Source organism: Octopus bimaculoides, chromosome 21 (genome assembly GCF_046866305.1).
Source record: "Octopus bimaculoides isolate indiv1 chromosome 21, ASM4686630v1, whole genome shotgun sequence".
Taxonomy (NCBI): domain Eukaryota; kingdom Metazoa; phylum Mollusca; class Cephalopoda; order Octopoda; family Octopodidae; genus Octopus; species Octopus bimaculoides.
In genome coordinates, this window is record NC_142948.1 from 27,400,232 (window position 1) to 27,417,743 (window position 17,512).

The following is a 17,512-nucleotide window of genomic DNA, read 5'->3' on the forward strand; positions in this document are numbered from 1 at the left end:
AAGAGTGATTGTTTTACGTTTTCAAGCATAGCTCTACTTTGGAAGCAGGAAGAAAGAGGAAAAAATCGCCATCAGGCCACATGTATATATATGTACATAAAGACACACACGTTCACATACGTTTATATATAGACAAATGCACATCTCTATGCATGTTGTATGCATATCTTACGTATTTATTCACGTTCATGTAAATATGTTTGTATAACCAAACTCACACAGCTTATCAATTTGTCTGTTTATCTCTCCCACTCTCTCTTTCTCCCACTCTCTCTCTCCCTCTTTCTTTCAACCTCTCTTTCTCATTCTCTCTCACTCCGTCTGTCTGTCTGTCTGTCTGTCTGTCTGTCTGTCTGTCTGTCTGTCTGTCTGTCTGTCTGTCTGTCTGTCTGTCTGTGTTTATGTGTTTATGTATCTGTATATCTATATATATATCCATATACGTATGTAGCATAGAAACGTGATATACGCGAACATCAGATTATGTATTCATCATAAATGCATGCACGTTCAAGACGAATGAAATTATCTTTTAGTTTGTTTGTATTATGGCATTGTTCTAATGTCATATATGGCATTGTTTGTTCTAATACCATATGTTATAGTCGATTAGATCGACACTAGTACTCGACTGATTCATCATTTACTAATAAAGTGTTTTTGTGTTTGTAGCGGGAAAAGAGAGAGAAAGATAAACACAAAGAGAGAGAGAGAGGGAGAGAGAGAGAGAGAAGGTGTTTTAAAACCAATCTGTAAAAGCATTAATGCATTTTTCTTGCCAATGTTTCTAGTAATTATTTGAGATAATTTTTACATTATACTGTAATCTTCCTCATTTCGCATTTCAAATCAATGGATAATACACTTTAACATAACAAGAATATAGGTGAGAAATATATAACTGTAGCCCGGACTGAGGAATTGTAGTAAATTGTATTGCGTGAAAACATAATGATTAATACTCAGCAGTTCCTCACACAAACAGACACACGCAGTACATGTTCACAAGCACATATACACAGGTATACCCACACATAAACACGTAGTCAGAGAGAGAGAGAGAGAGAGAGAGAGGGGCAGGGAGGGAGATTAATTAATAGATAGGTATGATATGACGGCAAATATATTCCTAAGTTCACTCGGTGCTTTAAAGAAATTTATGTTCTCTTTCGTCTTAACTTTACATCAGATAATTTACGAAAACCTTCAAACAGCTATACGATGTTCTGCATAGCTAATTACATTTTTTCGTCAAATATTCATCAAGTGCATTTCACAAAAGATCTATCGTCTGCCCAACTAATCAATTTTAATGTGTATGGATCAGATATTGAGAATATTTACTGTCTTGTTAATGTGTTCCTTTCCATTAATCCATAAATCATTTGTTGGAATTACCAGTTCTTCAAATCTCACTGCCAATATCAAAAGATCGTCTGTCTTGGGGATGAGGGTAACACGTCCAAAGAATTTTAAATTTGTTTCTCCGCACCCCACTCTTTGAACGTCTTCATTCACTACTCCTTCTATTTGCACCGTCAAATTGCAGCACACATTTCATTGGATATTTTCCCTATAATTATGGTCGTTGAGTACGACACTTCGGTTATACAGTTGAGAGGCTTTTACGTGTAATAGAATTAAGCAGTCCGACATTGTTGAAATTGAGAAGTGGTTTTGAACCGGGATCCGTATGGCTCTTGCACGTCCATATAAAGTTTCATCTTCAAGAAATTGGTTATATTTCTACGATACACAAAATATTAAAATTGTTCCTTTGAAATAAAAGGATGAAATACGCTGCTATCTCACTCAATAAAAGCAATAACATTAAAATGATAATAATGGTTGAAAATGATTCCACAAGGGCAGCCATTTTAGGGGAGTTAATTTATCGGCCGCGGCAGAATTTGAACTCAGAACGTAGCAGCAAAACAAATACCTATTTCTTTATTGCCCACAAGGAGCTAAACATAGAGGGGACAAACAAGGACATACAAAGGGATTAAGTCGATTATATCGACCCCAGTGCGTAACTGGTGCTTAATTTATCGACCCCGAAACGATGAAAGGCAAAGTCGACCTCGGCGGAATTTGAACTCAGAACGTAACGGAAGGCAAAATACCGCTAAGCATTTCGCCCGGCGTGCTAACGGTTCTGCCAGCTCACCGCTGCCATATTGATACTGATAATAATGATATCACCCACCAGAAGAGAAACTGATTTACGTCGATGGAGATGATGTCGAGCGTGTCGACGATGGTAACTGTGACGTTGTGGATTACAAAATCAAAATATTTGCTGCTGAACAGAGTTCAACAAGTGTGTATGTCGTAATGTCTGAGGCGGTGTGTAATCAATAGAGAAAAAATGGCTAGCATCACTTCTCTAGGTATTGATCCAATTGTACTGTACTAAAAAACACCTTGTCAGTATTGATGTGTAGACAGCAAGACGTGTGTGAGTGTGTGTGCGTGCGTGCGTGTGCGCGCGTATATATATATATATATATATATATACATATATATATATATATGTGTGTATATAAACATGTTTATATATGCATACAGACATATATGTATGCATGTATATATATATATATATATATATATATAGATACATAATACATTGAAGTTGTTACATGGTAGCAGGGTGTGCAAGAAATAGCAGCCAATTCTTTATTTTCTGGGGAAAGGAGCCGTTTACCCGTGATTTCTACGTGAATTCGATGTCACATTCGTCGAAAGCATGCGAGGTAACCTGGAAAAGAGAAAGACTCACAAAACAAAGCTCCGTTGGTTGGAAACTCAGTTTCCTGGAAAGCTCCGAGAAATATTCCCCTCCACCCCAAACCCTTTCCGAGACAAATATATAGAATGCAATCCAAAAAATATTTTAAAAAGACTTGTAGAAAAAAATTATTCCACACCAAATTACGAATGGGTGTTTTACGAAATATTTACGTAAGATCGGGATAGGCATGCGAATAGAAGGGTTAATGAACTGATAAAGCAAGGGCTGAGCGTCTGGCGGAACAGAGGGAAAGAGACAGAAGTAGGAGAAATCAGGAATCAGACACACGGAGAGCTGGTCGTTTGGCGAAAAGGGGGAAAGAGACAGAAGCAAGAGACATCTTGAATCGGATGCTCATGTGAATACAAACGGAATAAAGCAAGTTTCGCGTAATTTTACAGGGCTATGTAGAGCTTCACTGACTCCCATATATATATATATATATATATATATATATATATATATATATATGTGTATATATATATATGTATATCTTCGAAACGCCGGTGTTAAAATGGGGGTAGCTGATGAAGGAAAATGTTCTCTATGTGGTTTGTGTGTTTTCTGTACTCTGGTTATTAATATTTTCTTGTCTACGTTTTGTTCGCAATGTCCTGTACCCAGATATGCACCTATATATACAGGTAGACGTAGGTATGCACATACCTGCACGTATATATGCATATGCTCATTTATTATTTGTGTGTGTGTGTCTGTCTCTGCAACTATGTTTTCATTTATGTATCCACCTATCTATATACTTGTATGCGTCTGTCTTTGTCTGTTTGTTTGTCGGTCTGTCTCTCTCTCTCTCCCCCTCTCTCTATATATGTCACACCCTAGAACCTCTTTAGCAAAACAACAAACCACTTACATGTCTTTATTTTAATCAGCAATAAACTTACTTGTGTCTTTTTATATTTTTCAGTGAGCGGTATCCGGTGTTTTGTTTGTGAAAATTCTAAGAGTGACAAGGAATGCAACCAACCGAAAAATATTAAGGAATGTCCCAAAGACGTCTCCCCTTCGCAAGATGTCTGCGAAATTACTCAAACCTATGATAGTAAGTTATCTTATATATATTATGAATCTTTGATTCTCTAGCTCTGGCCCGTTCTGCCCGTAGATTACGTGGAAGACAAGACGTTGGTTGTACTACTGCCATGAATTTATGTTATCAACACCCAAGGTTATAGTTTTAGTGGCGAATGATAAAGATGCTAGAGCGCTGGAAAGACTATCTAGCGTTGTTTTGTTTGTACAGGTTTTCTGCTCACTCACTTGAAATCTCTGCAGTGTATCTGAATATCCTTGCAGTATCTTTGGGGTCCTTTTCACCCTTCTGAAGTCGATAATATATGGTTTCAAATTGTGGCACAGGGCGAGCAGTTTTAGGAGAGAGTTTGCCGATTACAAAAATCACAGTTCTCGATTCGCACTTATTTTAGCGACACCAAATGATGCAATTCAAAGTGGACCTCGAAAAAAAAAAATCTAAATCAGAAAGTAATGTGCCGAACAAAATGACGTTAATTATTTCTTCCGATGCCGTAAAGATTCCATCAGCTTGCTGCCTTATAATTTCAAGTTTTTGGCAAGAGACCCAAGAAAAGGTGATAGTCGATTACATCGACAACAAAGTTCAGCTGGTGACCTGGGCGGAATTTGAAATTATTTATTTAGAGTACAGAAAAAAAATGCCGCGAATCATTTTGTCCGTTCCACTAACGAATCCGCCATCTTACCACATTTGTGGAGTCGGAAGTTCATCTTCCTATGGTTCTAGCATTTCTCCCTACCACCCTCTCGTTCTGCATAAATAGCATTGTATTTTAAACAAATGTTCAGAAACGACTACACATAGCCTGCTTCCCAATTGTTCTAGGAATAAAGAGGGAATGAGTGTTGTTATAATAAATTCTAGCATGTATGCATATGCGTATATATACATACACATATGCGTATATATACATACGCATATGCGTATACACATACACAAGCATACACACAAACACCCACACATATACATGTATATATCTGCATATATGTAAGCGTGTTTATATGTATGTATTAACAGCAACTCCCCCTTCACCGAACGTCAAATTAATATATTTCTTGTGCACATCTTCAAGTAGTGTTTTTCTTTTTTTCTTTTTTCCCCTGATTTTAAATGTTTGTTTATTTCAATTGACTATATATAGATGTATATATGTATAGATGTATAGATGTATGTATGTATAGATGTATTATATATATATGTATAGATGTATGTATGTATAGATGTATTATATATATATATATATATATATATATGTATAGATGTATGTATGTATAGATGTATTATATATATATATATATATATATATATATATATATATATATATATATGAATATATGGATGTATATTTATACAGTTTATAAATTTAAACTGACACCACAAAACAGTGACAAGCAAAATCTGTAATAAGTCTTTCTTCCTGATACCTTAGTAGGTTCTAAGGCAGCATGTTCTTTGTCTATCTCCTTACCTTCTTGTAGATTTTAGATAAAATTATACTAATGTATGCATCTGTTTTAATTAAATTCTATGTCTTTATGCAGCTGAGGATTGCTCTGCATTTAAATTGATGTAATGATTGCATTGCTCAATTAAATGGAGTTGCTTGAAACGATCGTACTGCATTACCTTTAGATATCCTTGTTGCTTATTTTCAGATATATATATATATATATATATATATATATATATACATACACACATGTTATTAGGAATGGAAAGACCCTACAAACACTTACCCAAAGTTGTTACGCAGACAGCTATGATACTACAGAATCTCTTTGGATATTTGTTCGTGGTCTTTCTTTCAGGATTAATAAGAGAAAACTCTACTCCCCCTTTAGTATTCAAGTGCTATTTTTCTAACTTGTTTTGCACCTAAGTACTCCCTTATGTGTCTCTGTCTGTGTATGTTTTTGTGTGTGCGTACGTATGTATAACACACATATCCATCCATTCATACGTATGGACGTACATACATACATACACATTCGCATCCAGTCTGATGTTCACCGACAAGAAATTTGTTTAACTATATGTGAGTTAACAGCTGCAACAATAGCCATAAACAAGTCTTGCCCCTTGGCATCCTGCACTGTCTTGAACTTCTCGTCTCTAAACTATATATTCACAAATAAACGTAGACGCGCATTAGCATATACTTACCTACCTGCCTCCATATATCCATACATATATACATATGAATATATGTATGTGTGTGTATGTCTATAGACAGGAGAGAATGCGATCTAATTTGATAAAATGCCCATAACATGACATACAAGAAAATATTCAAGTTAATACTTACGTAAGATGATATTTATTGTTTAACTGAGTCCTATAGGGAGACAATCAATTCAAAGGACTTAGAAATAGTTAATTAACCAAGTTTTACATGTTGGTTTCAGAGGGCACAAAATAAATCCTCTTATCATATTTGCATTCTGTTCCATCTGGTCTATGTATTAAAATATTTGTAAGTCAGAAATTCCATATCAACGCGGAGATCTTATTTCAAGCAACAATTAGGTTAATGTTTGTCTGCCCGTTCTTGCAATTGCACACAATACTACAACAGCAACGCTCCTAGGATATTATTAATCTTTTGACATTAAAAAAACTGTTGTTATATTCCAATTTACAATGTTTGTTTGTTCTATATTTAGTTATTCAAGTAATAATGCTATTGGCGTATTGCGCAAGAGATGGTTAATAACATCAACTATTACAGTTTCATACCGCCACGTTTGTAGACGATTCATCTTTTATAGCCATCTGTGTATCATACTTAATGTATATACAAAATCGATACGCCAGTTACTGCAGTATGTATTTTGGAATGGCATCCCTGTTTCAAAACACAACACAACATATATTAGCATCGGTTGTCATATATCAGTAGCGGTTGTCACACAAAGAATCTCCCACAGAAACGCAAAATCACACACGAACAAGACCACACACACACATGTATGGCAGGCTTATTAACAGTTTCCATCAACCGACTTTACTCAGTAGGCATTGATCCACCAATGCTGATAGAAGATACTTGCCCAAGGTCCCATGCAGTGAGAATCAATACACATCAGGCTTCCTACCCACACAACTTGCCTGCACCTGTAAACATTTTGAAACGCCAGGAATTATTTTAGTTCAAGGTACTTGTTTAATGATCACGTGATTACGTGACCGGCCAGGCTATCAGTTGTTGGTACACACCGCTAGTCACAATGCGCTTTTTGCATTGTTTTAGCCTTCGAATAACACCACGACTCTGGTTAGGCGAGCAGGCCAACACTGCCCCCTGATTGAAAGGGGGATCGAAAGGAGTAGTAACACGAAATGAAATGTTTTGCTGAAGAACACAACGCGCCGTCCAGTCAGGGAATCGAACCCAAAATCTAGCGATCATGAGTGCAACAGCCTAACCAATAGGCCACGCGCCTATTCAATGATACAAACCGGTATCTTTCGGAATTTTTGGGCCACAGTTCAAAGCTGCATGAGATATTGTTGAGGGCTGGAATAAAAGCTCACTAAACTTTTCTCACTTGCCTACCATGATGTGAAGACACGTGGCCTCGTGGTTAGGGTGTTGAACTCACGATCTCAGTGTCGCGGATTCTATTCCCAAACTGGGCGTTGCGTTGTCATCTTAAGCCAGACAGTTAACTTCACATTGCTCCAGTTCACTCAACTGTGAATAAATAGCATTGCGACGGACTTGCATTTCGTTGGGTGTAAATATTGTAATATCTGTCACTTAGATGCCATAGTAAACCGGTAATCGGCCCTAGGATTCTGCGATTCAAAAGAGTACTTCTTCAACCGTATCTAGGGCGATAAAGCCTGGCGTAGCTCCATCCTCTCCAATCTAAACTCATTTCTACAGCTGAGTGGAGTGAAGTAACCTGAACTGAAGTGTTTTGCTGAAGAACACAACGGATCGCCCGGTCTAGGGATCGAAACCAGAATCTTACGATCGTGACTCCAACACCCTAACCACAAAGCGACGCGCCTCCACTAGTGATACCTATTGCTAATGTTGAGTGGACTGGAGCAACGTGAAGTGTTTTGCTCAAGAACACAACGCGTTTCCCGGTTATGAAATCGAAACCACTGTCTTACGATCGTGCGTCCAACACAATAACCACTAAGCCACGCACCTCCACTAAGTCACACCCCAAAAGACATACAAACACATATGTAGTAGAAGACATTTGCCGAAGATGACGCCGCACGGTGCACTGGGTTATTGACCAAAACACATCATTTCATCTCATTCCATTCTACTGTAAATGAGTAACCAATCGATGTACTAGCCTCCCTTTAAGGGCATTCGCTGTGATCTCTGTCACTGATAGGCCATGGGACCTGGCTAAGGGGTCATTTGATTTCTATGACTCGAGAATCGTCCCACTATTACCATTACATTTTACGTTTCATGATAGCACTTTCCATGATCTAGAGCTGTAAGCTGTCTATATTCCTCATACCTGCATTACTATTTTTCTGAGATCACACAAACCTCTCAGACTGGCATAGAATGCATTCACACCGTGATTATTAGCCAGAGCTTAAATGTCATCTGAGTCTTAAATCTGTCATTGGTCTCTCAAACGCTGCGTTTCTAAATTATAAATGTAAAACTGGATTTATATTCAATACATTTAAAGGAAAATTGGCTTTTGATAAATATTTATCCAAGAGAGATATTTTCCCGCGATCCTAACATTCATAAATAGTCTTTAAGCAAGGGCCAACATCCAGAACATGTCAACAAACATGGACGTTTCGAACGTAAAGGGATGATATGCGTATGGTGAAATTATGAGTGGATAATTCACTGCGAGTTCCATTCCGACCGTGGAACCATCGATACCAACGTGTACTCTGAAGATCTAGAACAGATGTGAGCCATTGTGCTGAGGAAATTCCAGGCACTGAGAGGGGGACATGTTGTATGCAAGCATAATTAACTAACCCTCCTGGATTTTGTTTAGCCCAAAGCCACGAACATTTTGGCAACCCCTCGTGTATATATATATGCATATATATATGTATATATATATATATATATATATATATATATATATATATATATCATATTTATATACATACATACGTACATACACATGTACACACACACACATATATGTATATATATATATATATATATATATATCATATTTATATACATACATACGTACATACACATATACACACACACACATATATGTGTATATATATATATATATATATCATATTTATATACATACATACGTACATACACATATACACACACACACATATATGTATATATATATATATATATATATATGTACATATGTATACATATTCATATAATACCTACAGACACATTTTATTATTATTATTATTATTATTAGTCTACGGATGCTGCTATCGCTTGATCTCCGACAGACAGCTCTGTACTATTTTATATTACAGGAATTTGATCGCAGTACATACTGGGAATTACAGAAATATATTCCTTAACAAAAAATTAAAAGGAAAAAAGAATAAAATATAGCATTATAGGAAGTTCGTAATAGACGTATAAAACGAATAGAATTACATTTCCAATTCAGATGAAACAAAAATACAAACAAAAGAAAACTACTTAGTGTTGCTGAGAAATATGATGAGACCAAAGGCTATAATCCAATCGTTAGTACTGCAATTATATATTCAGAAATAATTTTAAACAACTAAAGCCGAAAGCTGAGATGGCGTATGAAAACAAAAACATAATAAAATATAATATAATAGGCAATGCAGAAAATCATAATTAAGAACCATGAAATTAAGTTGTTACATTAGCAAACAGATTTGATGTTTGAATGTTATATCAAGCGTAGAAAGACACCGAGGAAAATATATATTTATATAGAAAAAAAAACTGATGTTAAGTGTTAGAACAAAAAGAAAACTACCATTATTTGTCTAGATATTGGATGACATTATGAAGGAATTAATGAGGATGATGGGCTTTGGAGATTTCAGAGATATAGTTCAAGAGGGGAAAGTAATTTGTATATCTTTGTGTTATTTATGTATTATAATTTTTTTTTTGCGCAATACGTTAATGTTGAAAAATAAATGAAATACTTCGTCAGGCATTTCATTGGGGCTTTGTAGATTTAGAGATCACAGTTCTTGTCTTGAAACCATAGAAAGAATTTCTTATAGAAAAAGTTTGAGGTTCGTTTACATAAGATGGTTGGGCAACGTAACTACTAAGTGATTGATATCACTTCCTAGTCAGCAAAACGTCTCCAAAGACCGGTTATTGCGAGAGAAATTTCAACAATCATTAACTTCATGTAGTTTCTTCAAGGCATGTAGTTCCTTCAGCCATTGAAGTTTAGTATTTATTTACAAATATATCGATTGTTTCAAAAGGTACATTTAGGGTATTTATCGTGAATGCGCAAAAATGAGAGACTTGCAAGTGTTACTTGTGGAAAACCCACGCAAATGCATGGACCTCCTGACCACTAAGACATGCACCGTCTCCAAGTTGCCCTTCGCCAATCTCCAGGCATATACATATACCCATAGAAGGACCGCTCACAAGATCCTTGCTCATCACCCCCAGTTATCTTTTCTCCATTTACCTCGGAGGCAGCACATCAGAGTTGATGTTAGCTTGGCCAAAAACAATGGATGATATTATTCAGTCCCTTCCATCACATAATCTCTTCTGTTAAAGGGACCTGAAAGATAATTATTGCATACCTTTGGCATACTGGAACTTTCTGAATGTTATGAATTTTTTTTCCTCCTTTATACCTTTTGGAATTATGTCTTAGTGTTGTGATGTGTTGAGAGCACGATTTCTGTATAGCACGCCATGGCATGGGGTCACACCGAGGTCTCTAGCGGTATTCGATGTCGTAAGGTATTCGCCTGAAGGAAGAATATATGGCTGCTAAAGTGCAGTCTCTTTACCAGAGTGGATTAACTCAAACTTGTTCTCTATCAGTTGCATGTTATCTTTCCGCGCCCATTGGATAATGGCAACTAGATCCGATTGAATTTACACACACACATATATATATATATATATATATATATATATATATATATATATGAATGCATATGTGACTATTGAAATTTTTATCAACTATGTACGTATTTATCTTCACATCTCCACATACATACACACATGCATAAATGCATAAATATATGTGTGTATATATATATATATATATATATATATATATATATATATATATATATATATATATATATACATATATAATGTGTGTGTGTGTTTGTGTTTGTGTGTGTGTATATACATACATACATACATACATACATACATACATACATAAATATATATTCACGTCGGAAAATGCCATTAACTTTTGATAGGTCTGTTAAAAGCAGTTCATCTTTCATCATTAAACGTTAAAAGCAGATTAGATTTAATCAAATCGAAGAGCATTCAGATTTCATGTAAGAATGATTGAAATGGAAAATTTACTGCCGCTCTAAGTTTTCTTATATCAGCATCAATGCTCTCTCAGAAAAAAATATTAGGAAATAGTTAATGATGGCGCCGCCATATAATTTTAGCTCAGCAGTGTCAATTATAGACACGGTCTATATGGGTGTGTACACATACACACACACACATACACATATGTGTGTGTGTGTATATATATATATATATATATATATATATATATATATATGCTTATATATATTCATACATATACATAAATATACATATACATTCCTATTTATTTATATGTACTTATGTGTATATATTTGTATGCATGTATGTGTGCATGTATATATGTATGTATGCATGTAGGTAGGTAGGTAGTATGTATGTATGTATGTATGTATGTATGTATGTATGTAGATAGGTATAACCACTGGATTACAAGGAAATCAGTATGTTGATGTCTTAATTATTTGCGTAACTTCTTTTTGAAGAGACGCAGTAATACTCAGTTACATTCGTACATATATATAATATATGATATATATATATATATATATATATATATATATATATATATATATATACACATACGCTCATAGACATATATATGTGCGTGTGTATGTGTATTTATATATGGATATTTTTTTTTTTTTTTTTTTTTTGAAAGTTTCAGCTTTGAGCTGCGGTCATGCTGATGCACCACCGTGTTGCTACACTGTTATTACAGGGAGCCTCTTACAATATGTGGCACTTGGTGAAGAATGGAGTTTGATTTAGCAACCCTCATTTGCACCTCCTGCCGCGAGATAGGTTCATCTGGGACTCTCGATAGGAAGAGGTCCACCTTTGATTTTAAAACTCCTACATCTACTTTGTGCAGATTCCTCAGGCTCTTTGGATATATAGATATACACACACACACACACACATACACACACACACACACACACACATATATATATGCAACTGTGTATAATTTATTAAAAAATGTATGTTAATATCGAGGTAGAATCTATCATATAGCTAACAAGATTATGCAATTGTTATAAACTTATAAAATCAACGTTAGTTCTCCCACGTCACTTCTGTAATAATATTGTGTATGGATGCATGCATATATTCATATGCATATGTATATATATAAATATGTATATATATATATATATATATATGTATATATATAAATATGTATATATATATATATATATATATATATATATATATATACATGTATATATATATATATATATATATAAATATGTATATATATATATATATATATGTATATATATAAATATGTATATATATATATATATATATATATATATATATATGTGTGTGTGTGTGTGCGTAGATATATGTATATGTATATACATAGATTAGGTTTTGACAAGGCGCTGTAAAGATAAGCGCCTTATGGATGCGAAACCATTGATGGATGCGCTATTGACCGGCCATATCTGTCTTTATATATATATATATATATATATATATTAAGACGGCAGCACGCAAAAGGTTGACAGCACGTGGCTGCCTGCGCGTTGAAAGCTAGGAGTGATGTTCACGAGGCAGTGTATGCTGTGACATTGCTCCGTTTACTTCCCAAGTTGTGAAATTTGTGCTTTCATGATCACCTGTATGCTGCAGTCTGTAAGTTTGTCATGGACAAGAAGTTGGAACAAAGAGCCAACGTGAAATCTTGCACTAAACTTGAGAATTCCGCTACAGATGCATTGAGCATACTTCGGCAAGCCTATAGCGTCGAGGCAATGGGTCGTACGCAGTCTCTCGAGTGGCGCAGGCGCTTCAAAAACCAAAGAACGTCCCTGGAAGATTATGAGCGATCCAGATGACCTTTCACGAGTGCCATCACTGGGAATGTGGTATTGTGCATCGGGAATTCGACCTCAGGGCCTGGCTGTCAAACAAGAGTTCTACTGCAACGTTTTGAAGCGTTTCACAGAGGGCATTAGGCAAAAGAATTGGAGTCTCCACCAAGCATCACTCACTCATGAGTTTCTTGCCAAAATGAAAATTGTATCGTTTCCTCACATCGTATTCGCCAGATTCAGTGGACTTCATTTTGTTCCCCAACATGGAAATGCAGCTCAAAGGTCGCAATTGTGACACTGTTGCCAAGATCCAAAGCGAATCACAGAAGGTTCTCAACTCGCTTGCGGAAAACGACTTGCAGGCCAGATACCAAAAATAACAGGAATGCAGGGACCGCTGTATTACTGCACAAGGTGGCTACTTCGAAGAAGATGATGTTGAAGCTTATGTAAATAAGTTATCTTTTGTTTAACGTAACTATTCCGGGAAACATTTCTACACAATCTCGTACAAGAAAATGGTTGACATCTCGTTGGTCACAGTTTTCGTGAGAAAGTTCTGGTACAAGTCTAAACACCAACACAAGGAAATACACATGGTGTTATTCTTAAATTGGCTATACATTCTTTGTAAATATCAAATGGTTTTCAACGCACCTCCGCTATATTTAAAACTGTAAATCACAGTAAAGAATAATAAAATGTTAACTATAAAACATTAAACGTCTGTTCGTATCTTGCTTGCTTGCTTGCAATGTTACCCAAACTAGCACATAACGGAAAAATACTTTGAATTAAGTTTACCCAGAAATGTTAGTACGAAGTGAACAAAAAAGTTTCGCGTAGATCGGACAAGTAGATTTAGAGATATTAGAGGTTTTCGGGAATAAGTAACCACAACTATGCATAATGGGAAAATATTGCAAATATCATCTTCATCCTGAAACGGAAGAAACTCTTATCTTTCTGAGTATTTTACAGTAAATGTTTCTATTTTCGCTTTTGTTAAATATAATATTTTAATCTCTTAGGAATAATTTTAAGTGAATGTGATTTCAAAAATGTAAGTTGTTTTTACAGTAAGTATTTATATTTTAGCTTTCTTTAGACAGACAATATTTTAATGTTTTTAAAAATTATTTTTAAGTGAATACCATTAGAACATTTTTTTTTTTTTGGTATATCCAAAATATATTTTAAAGTGAAATGACTTTAAAACTACGGTATTTCGAAAAGGCACTTTCGTAACCTCGGTGTTAAATAGTATTTTTCCCCATAGGTTTCTTTCGAGTGCATTCAACGTATCTCATCTCAAAGGATTTGGCTGCTATTTCTAGCATGTCCTGCTACCACGTAACAGCTGTTTACGATAAAGGATCGGAAATACATGTTACATGGTAGCAGGGTTTGCAAGAGATAGCAACCAAGTCTTTCGCATGATTTAGATGTCACACTGGAAATAACCTGGAAACAAAAAAAAAAAAGTCCACGAAACTAAACTTTGTTGGTGGGAAACTCAGTTTCCAGGTGACCCAGCGTGCCATAGGTAGTCTAGTATATATATATAAATGTATGTATGAATATATACATACATATATATATATATATATATATATATATATATATATATATATATATATATATATATATATATATATGTGTGTCTGTGTGTATGTGCTCGACCTCTTCCATGTTAGATTCATATTTATTTAAAAAGTATGAGCGGTCTCTCTTTGAGTACAGAATCGTTTGAATTATTCAGAACATGGTTAGTGTCATTATTAAAATATTGTTCTATAGATTATTGTACCAAAGATAATTCGTAATTTTTCTAGTTGCTTGTTACACCGAACACATACGCGACGGGTTTCTTTCAGTTTCTGTCTACCATATTCACTCACAAGGCTTTGGTCGGCCCGAGGCTATAGTGGAAAATACTTGCCCAAGTTGCCACGCAGTGGGATTGAACCCGGAACCATGTGGTTGGAAAGCAATCTTCTTACCACACAGTCACATTTATACACATTTATATATAATCACAGGAAATAAGAAACAAAGTATAAAAAAAAAACAAACATTGGGGCTGCATTCCACGTGGGTTGTTGGCACTCCGTCGCTTACGACGTCGAGGGTTCCAGTTGATCCGATCAATGGAACAGCCTGCTCGTGAAATTAACGTACAAGTGGCTGAGCACGTGTACCCTTAACGTAGTTCTCGGGGATATTCTGTGTGACACAGTGTGACAAGGCTGACCCTTTGAATTACAGGCACAACAGAAACAAGAAGTAAGAGTGAGAGAAAGTTGTGGTGAAAGAGTACAGCAGGGTTCGCCACCATCCCCTGCCGGAGCCTCGTGGAGCTTTAGGTGTTTTGGCTCAATAAAAGATCACAACCCCCGGTCTGAGAATCGAAACCGCAGTCCAATGACCGCTATTCCGCTGCCCTAACCACTGGGCCATTGCGTCTCCATCCACGTGGGTACAACGCGCTTTAATCATCAGCGTGCTCAACCATGGATTAGCTGAAGACAAATACCCACCACTGAACAACAATAGCAAGAACCACAACACTACCGCCGCCACCACCACCACAAGCGCCGCCGCCGCCACCGCCACAACCACCACCACCACTACCACAACAAGACTACCACGAATAACAAAAGCTACAACAATACAACACAGCAGCCGCAATTTTTCCAGCCGTGTAAACACGTCAAAATCCGATATTCTTGCTATTTACCATTATTCCAAGAAAATACTTAAGTTGTACTGGAGGTCTACAATTATGGTATCGATCTTTGTCCCGTTCCATTTACCATTCCACACTTACTATTCAACATCTTCTTTTGTATAACTCCATAGTGACTTCCAGAGTTTTTCTAAAATTCTGCAGACAAAAGAAATGTTGAATTTCTAAAAAGCACGCATATACACTCATGTGCATATATGTATATATGCATACATTATGCCGGTATGTATGTTTATATGTGTGAATACATGAATACATACATCAGTATATGTATACATTAAAATGTGTATAAGTAGATACATCTATCTATCTATCTATCTATCTATCTATCTATCTATCTATCTATCTATCTATCTATCTATCTATCTATCTAATACATACATACATACATACATACGTGCATATATATATATATATATATATATATATACATACATACATACATACACGCACTTATAATGGCATGTGTGTATATGCGATTAAGGATATGTATATATATATATATATATATATTGATATATATATGTATATATATAAGTATATATATATATATTGATATATATATGTATATATATATGTATATATATAAGTATATATATATATATGTATATATATAAGTATATATATATATATGTATATATATATATGTATATATATAAGTATATATAATATATATATATATGTATATAATATACATATATATATATATATGTATATATATAAGTATATATACATATATATATATATATATATATATATATATATATATATATATATGTATATATATAAGTATATATACATATATATATATATATGTATATATATAAGTATATATACATATATATATATATATGTATATATATAAGTATATATAAGTATATATATATATATATGTATATATATAAGTATATATACATATATATATATGTATATATATAAGTATATATAAGTATATATATTATATGTATATATATAAGTATATATACATATATATATATGTATATATATATGTATATATATATAAGTATATATACATATATATATATGTATATGTATATATATATAAGTATATATATATATATATATATGTATATGTATATATATATAAGTATATATACTATATATATATATATATATATATGTATATGTATATATATATAAGTATATATACATATATATATATATATATATATGTATATGTATATATATATATATATGTATATGTATATATATGTATATGTATATATATATATATATGTATATGTATATATATATAAGTATATATGTATATGTATATATATATAAGTATATATGTATATGTATATATATATAAGTATATATGTATATGTATATATATATAAGTATATATACATATATATATATATATGTATATGTATCTATATATATAAGTATATATACATATATATATATATATATATATGTATATGTATATATATATATAAGTATATATACATATATATATATGTATATGCATATATATATATATAAGTATATATACATATATATATATATATATGTATATGTATATATATATATAAGTATGTATATGTATATATATATATAAGTATATATACATATATAT

The 17,512-nt window shown here is 33.9% G+C and overlaps 2 long non-coding RNA genes across 2 annotated transcripts in view; both read left to right on the plus strand.

Annotated features, from left to right (window-relative positions):
- LOC149131532 (uncharacterized) overlaps window positions 1–3,789 on the plus strand; it is a 190,770-nt gene extending 186,981 nt beyond the window's left edge. The window contains exon 2 of the long non-coding RNA XR_016237782.1: window positions 3,723–3,789. This is a non-coding gene — a long non-coding RNA (uncharacterized LOC149131532). The remainder of the gene's footprint in view (window positions 1–3,722) is intronic.
- Window positions 1–17,512, plus strand: part of LOC149131531 (uncharacterized) — a 423,011-nt gene that overhangs the window by 321,503 nt on the left and 83,996 nt on the right. The window lies entirely within an intron of this gene.